The sequence below is a fragment of the Pleuronectes platessa genome, chromosome 16 (assembly GCF_947347685.1).
Source record: "Pleuronectes platessa chromosome 16, fPlePla1.1, whole genome shotgun sequence".
Taxonomy (NCBI): Eukaryota; Metazoa; Chordata; class Actinopteri; order Pleuronectiformes; family Pleuronectidae; genus Pleuronectes; species Pleuronectes platessa.
The window spans coordinates 8,261,221-8,267,613 of record NC_070641.1 but is presented as its reverse complement, the minus strand read 5'-3'; the positions used below and the strand labels follow the sequence as shown (position 1 = coordinate 8,267,613).

The 6,393-nt window shown below is 38.4% G+C and overlaps 1 long non-coding RNA gene and 3 other non-coding genes across 6 annotated transcripts; all 4 read right to left on the bottom strand.

Annotated features, from left to right (window-relative positions):
• Positions 1 to 2,500: 2,500 nt before the first annotated feature.
• LOC128458441 (uncharacterized) lies at positions 2,501 to 4,733 on the bottom strand. 3 transcript variants are annotated; one of them, XR_008342015.1, is made up of 4 exons: positions 4,648 to 4,731; positions 3,760 to 3,803; positions 3,061 to 3,104; positions 2,501 to 2,863 (listed from the first exon to the last, which is right to left on the bottom strand). It is a non-coding gene; the product is annotated as an uncharacterized LOC128458441 (long non-coding RNA). The 3 variants fall into 3 exon arrangements; XR_008342014.1 differs by having other exon boundaries at positions 2,501 to 3,104; XR_008342016.1 differs by having other exon boundaries at positions 2,501 to 3,803; positions 4,648 to 4,733.
• Positions 2,929 to 3,018, bottom strand: LOC128459348 (small nucleolar RNA SNORD88). The gene has a single exon (XR_008342141.1). It is a non-coding gene; the product is annotated as a small nucleolar RNA SNORD88 (small nucleolar RNA).
• On the bottom strand, positions 3,170 to 3,260 carry LOC128459347 (small nucleolar RNA SNORD88). The gene has a single exon (XR_008342140.1). It is a non-coding gene; the product is annotated as a small nucleolar RNA SNORD88 (small nucleolar RNA).
• LOC128459346 (small nucleolar RNA SNORD88) lies at positions 3,874 to 3,964 on the bottom strand. Its single transcript, XR_008342139.1, has one exon. It is a non-coding gene; the product is annotated as a small nucleolar RNA SNORD88 (small nucleolar RNA).
• Positions 4,734 to 6,393: the final 1,660 nt, after the last annotated feature.

The window sequence follows — 6,393 nt, the reverse complement described above, 5'->3', positions numbered from 1 at the left end:
ATTTTCAATCACGTCTTTCCTTCCTTCCTGTCGTGAAGCTTTATTTAAAATGACTCGTTGACTTCTAAGGCCTCGAAACGTGAATTGTCTCCCTTTGTAAAACTTAGTTGCCACTTTAATATTATTATGCAGATGCTGAAGGTGTAGCAACTGTTACTGATGGGATGCCCAAGATTCACAAAAGTGATTGATCACTTTATTCAAACACTTCCTAATGAATGATTCTTTTTTTTCGAATAGTTCCCGGATAAAAGCTTCCCATTCGCCATCGATCACACATTTCATGATTTGTATCGTTTCCTCATCAGCTTCACAGCACATCTCCATCCCATCACAACCTCAGTCCTGCTTTTCTCACTGCTGCTGAGATCAAATATAAGGGCTCTCTCATGACCTGTCTACCTTGAACAACACTTCACCTCTCCTGCTGCTTCCGAGTCCTCGAACACATATCGTGCGTTTTACATAGGGGGGTATAAGAAGATACGTGGGTTTTCATAGTTCACCTCGCACAGAGTGCACACACACACACACACATACACACAGGCTGTAAATGTGAATGAGGTCAGTGAAAGGGATTTCTCTGAGCGGCTGGTTGAAGGAAATATTATATTTGAATGCAAGAGAAATAGCAATAAGGACGATGAAAATAATGGTCACATAATTATGGTTTAAGATATAAAAAGAAGTCTCAAAAGTTCTAAAGAATCTCTGTCTTCCAAATAATGTTTAACATGAAAAGGTAAAGATGTATTTATTTCACTGTTCTGCTTTCTATAGAGCTGGACCTGTTCTCTACATCCGCCCCCCTTCCACTGTTACACACCTGACAGCATCACGAAGAGCTCCACTCTGTCTCCGCTCATCATTTGCATCTTCTCGTTTGCACATGAACCTCCTGCAGTCGCTGACATGTGCCAGTGTGCTCTCAGCTCTTCATTTATTACCAGCATATTATGCAATGACCCTCTTTCCATTAGCAACTGTGACTTTTTGGATTTTCCCTTTTAGAGCTTTTGAAATGCCAGCTCGAAACAAAGGGGGGTGTTTCTGAAAAGGTAAACGAGCAGAATGTGGCCAAAGTCAATCTACAGCCAAGATTCTGCTTGTTTTTCAATCAGGTATCTAGAACAGTTCGCTGGTGTAAATAGGGCCGATAAAAAAACTTGGGATAAGAACTTTTGAAAACCTCTCTTGCTGACACAGTGATGTTCTATTGTTCAGTGGCTGGTGTTTTTGATCATCCCATTGCCGCGTTCACTGGTTGTGATGAAGAGGGACGGCTCGCTGCTGCTGTCAGGAGAAAAGTTTCAGATGCAGGAATCGGTCCGACTCCATAGAAAGTGTTTCTTTTCCTTTAAGAGATCTTTTTAAAAAATGAGAATATGAGCTGATGAAAGGTAACTTACAGAATATATATGTATATGTGATATGCATATACACATTCATATAATCATATATGAATTTCAAATGTTTTAAGAGATAATAAATTGTTAGAATTATAATAAAGATACAGAAACAAAGTTCTAATTTATGTTCTGTGATTTTTCTTGAATGAAACAAATCTTTCTCCACCTTTTCTACTTAATAGGCCCCAAAATGTGCGAAACTCCGCAAATGGTTTAAGTTTGTCTGTTTTACATAGGTTAGCGACATTATAGATTATAGAGTTGATATCAAATCTGTTTTAAATTAGAAACGCATTACACACCACTACGAGTTTCCACAAACTGCATTTACCCTATGGGCTGAGAGTATTGCAATAATCTGTATGTACCTCAAATTAGTTAAGTTAATTTTACTCATTCAAAAATAAGCTTTTGCACATTTAATTAACAAAGGAGAAAGATTTCATACAAATATTACTTAAATACAGATGGCCATCCAAAATCGTCAATATCAAGACACATTTTACTCAGTAAGTTCATACTGCTTTATTATTTTGTCTGGAATTCAATAGTATTCGAGACATTTTAATAGGTGTCCAGGGAAATCATAATTAAGATTTTTAAATCAAATATCTAACCAACATGAAGGTATTTTACATTGTATATTTCTTATTGCTCTTTTCTATAAAGCATCCATGGGTCTCAGTTTTGTAAGTGTTGCCCTGCATCTCCAAAATATGATAGAACAAGTGAAAAATTGTGTCAAGTCCCCTTTATTTTGTCCAGTCCTGCAACACTTTACTCTTTATATTTTCAATTTGTGGTTTCCAAGTTGTCATCCATTTTAAGAGCAAAATGTTCTATTACAGATGCTTTTTATATTAAGTCTGATTAACATTTGGATTTAATTGTCTTTGCTAAGAAGCAAGTAAAAAACTTGACACTACTTTAAGTGATTTTTTACTGTAGGTAGGGTCTGTTTGAGAAATAGCACTTTGATCAGTCAGTGACAATGTTAATATTTTGACTGTCAGATTACGAGTACAATGCATTTAAAGTACTTTTCTCCAGTTTTAAATCATTGAGAATCCCATATTTATAATTTTTTTAAGTTAAGATGTTATAAAATACAGCTTTCTTTGCAACATTAACACATGATACTCTTACCATATATTCTGTATTCAGTTAATATTGTTCCCATTGTGAAAGTGTTCAAAGTTACTTTCTCAAACCTTATGTTGATGACTGAGATTTGTCATTTAATTTACACCCAATAAACTCACTACGTGGTTCACATTTCAATAATGTACTGTTCCTTACTCTAGTGTGACGTTTGTAGAAAAGAGCAGAATCTAAACATTTAAAATTCAGAGTTTTATTTGAAAGTCAGAGCAAAGATGAGAATTCTTTAAAACATATATACACAATGAAAGAGAGACAACAGGCAGATGATGTCCGTGTCTGAGGATCAGTACCTGAAAAAGAGTAAAACCACCGTCACAAACAACTCAACATCACAATCCTCAAATGTTTGCACCATCATCTGCTCAGATTCTGCCTTGTCAAGGGCAGCGTTGCACTTTTGTCACCACTGATTTTCAGAGCCCAGTGCTAAACATCACTTCAGACATGCGTTGAGAGCGTCTGCTGGAAACACAGTTAAGACACGAACCTTATTCAAGTCCAGACGAGCAGTGATGTCACTGGTTTGAGGACCTGAAAAGGGACCAAAGAAGGTGTTAATGTCTTGTAACTCTAACACTGGACCATCACTGGTTTAGTGTCTCCTCAGAAACTCTGGCTTGTCAGGGCTAAAGATGCACTTTATCTCCATTCAGAGTCAGAGCCCAGTGCAAGTCATCAGGGGAGAGAAACTGTTTAAATCCACATAGATTCAAACCCAATCAGCTTGAAGGGGGGAAAAGTATACTGCTAGAAATCTTATCAAAACAATAAAGTTCCCTTTTGGGTCACAAGAAGAATGACGCCATCTTTCCCTATGTATAGTGATGTTGCACTTGAAGTAGAAAACTTGACATAGTACCGACATCCAATGAAGTTTAACAGGATGTATTGACGCTTCGCTTCAGCACAAACGATAAATAAGTTCTTTAATTCTGCTTAGAGTAAAACATCCCTGATCCTACACTCCTATTACTGGACTCATTTAAATCGCTCTTAATGTCAAATGTTGACTTTATTTCGTTTTTTTACCCTCCGAGGTGTCAATGCATAGTTCTGACTTCAATTCAAGGGGTTCACCGCCCTCCAGTGGTCAACCTTCATTACAACACCTTGGTTCTGCAGGATATTTCAAACTGTGGCTGCCTTCACAGTCTGCAGAGCTGAGAACACGAGGCTCCAGACTTACCTCTATGGAATCAGGGCCAATCAGGACGTGGTGTTCAAAGTGACCTGAAAGGACAAAACAATGTGTTACTTGATGTGTTGTCTTGAAAATAACGTCAGCTAGTTAATACATACTTGTCTCCTCAGAAACTTTGGCTTGTCAGGGCCAAAGATGCACGTTGTCTGCATTGAGACTCAGAGCCCAGTGCAAGTCATCAGGGGAGAGAGACGACAAGTCCACGTAGTGTTGGACATTACAGCTAAAGATCGATTTACTATGGAGCTCTTTATTTACAACGATAACCTCTAATTTGGTTTTTAATATGCATCATATTATGTATAGACCATAACATTCACATTTGATTTAATCCTACAATACTGTCTTCTGTCCCTAAGCTTACACGGACTGTATCTGTGGATGATCACACTGTTAGCTAACATGCTAACAGGGCCCACCAGGCTGAGCACGTGGGGACAGGCCCTGTCTTCCGGCTCCTCAGTGAAGCAGCAGCTAATGTGAACTTTGACAAACTAATCAATGGTCACAACCAAACCACCATTGAAGAAATGTGTCATTTAAAAGTCTCCATAATCCATATGGAGACGACACGAGTTGTGTGGATGACCACGTGCTTCGAATCGTAGCCCCGCGTCGCTGGGTTAACTTTGGCAAACACAACCAACAGATCACCACTTAATGTGATATAACCCACTCATCTTACAGTTTAATATCAGGATAACTGTGACGTTTATTCTGGTGATAAAACATCAGCAGCATAAATTAGTTGTTCACGCGCTGGACAGAAAAGCAGCAGGTTCACTATAATCATTTCTTACAACTCTACTTATTGAAATCTGTCTCATGCTTAATTTAAATCCGACATTGGCTTAATATATGATGTGGACTCACCATTAAAGTCTCCAGTGTTCCCATCGAGGAAGAGCGCGACAGACTGAGCTCTGCCGCGTCTTCTTCGTCTTTCCACTATCAGCGGCTGGCAGACTGTATATATCTAGTGTATGTATCGCCATCTAGTGGGTTGGAGTGGAAGTCTATATCCTGTTTGCTTGACAAAAACTATTTCATTCAATTTCCAGTCGTTTCCAATGAAGAATTACTTATATTGTTGATAATGCCCAAAAGTATGGAACGTAAAAAAAATTCCCGGGGGTTATGTATCAGAAGAAGAGCTGTTGATCTGGGCAAAGCAGCCAAGGGGCTCCAATAAAGCAAAATGCTTTATAATTATTAGTATATTATCTGACCTTGTCTCGTGAATTAACCCTGTGCCAACCTACTGTTTTAAGACATTATTTGAAATCAAGAATTGATTATATGTGTTTTATTTGTTCAAGTTAATCAATATAGGGCTTAGTCTTAATAGATGTCAACTCAACAAAAAGCGATAATTAATAATCCATCATCATGAAGTAATTGTGTATCTTGAATCACGTGTTTTACAAAAGCTTTGGCCTCTAATTTTGATAATAGTTAAATAATAATTAAACTGTTTAACTTTCAGAAGCAGATGGTTTTGTTCTTGTCTCTCCAAATTATTGGTGGCCTAAAATAAGCCACGAATAAAATTATAAAGCCTGGAATGATGTAATCTATTGTACATAAATCTGTTGGTCCATCTTATTTATCAAAATAAACAAGATAGATGTGCTTGAATTCATTTGGTTAAACATTGTAACATTGTTGTTAACTGTTCAGTTAATGATTCATTTATTAAAGCAACAACATTCCTTTGTGCTGAGAAAGATACACATTCATCCATAGATTTGAACAGATATAACCCTGTGCCGACTGCAGCGAAACATTTTGTGGCACATTTCTACCAGAGATATTTTTAACATCACGTAATATGGACCTTATTCCACTTGCTTACGTTTCCTGTCTCCTATAGCTATTATCATTTTTAATGACAGGCTCTCAACGTGTTGTCATGATATCCGTCTGCCGTCCTTTAGGATCTGATTACAGGATCACTAACGTAGGATTATTGTTTCCTAAAAGCAGGCTGCAGTTGGGCGTTAGCAGTGCAACGTATAACAGCTGTTATGTACATGGCATGTTGTGGCATGACAGAATTTCACAAGTTCAGCGTAGCGTAGAGCGTTATGTCACAGAATGCGGTGTACAGTGTGTGAGTTTGAACAATTCCCTTCCTCGGGGGCCTCTGACTCTTCAAAGCAGTAACACACACACACCCACACACACACACACACATACACACACACACACACACACACACACACACACACACACACACACACACCGGACGTGTGCTCCAGCTGTGGAGGCAGGCCTAACAAACTATCCTGAGGGAATGTTGTGGGGAGGAAAAAGGGGGTTTGAAGACAAGCAACAGACGGATGAAGTTACCCTTATCTGGTCATGCTGCTTTGTGCATTTTGTAAAATAATAAAACATAATCGGCCAATTAAAAATCACACACCCCTAGGCAGACTCTGGTTGGGTGACTCACCTACACATGCACACACACACCCAATCACCCAAAAAAAGAAGGAATAAAAAACAATATGGCCTGCTTTATTAACACCACTCTGAGGGAGGTGAGGCGAGTGAATGAAAGTCAAGAATCCAGAGATGATCTCCGGCAAGTGGTGAAGTACAAAGAACAAGAGAGTA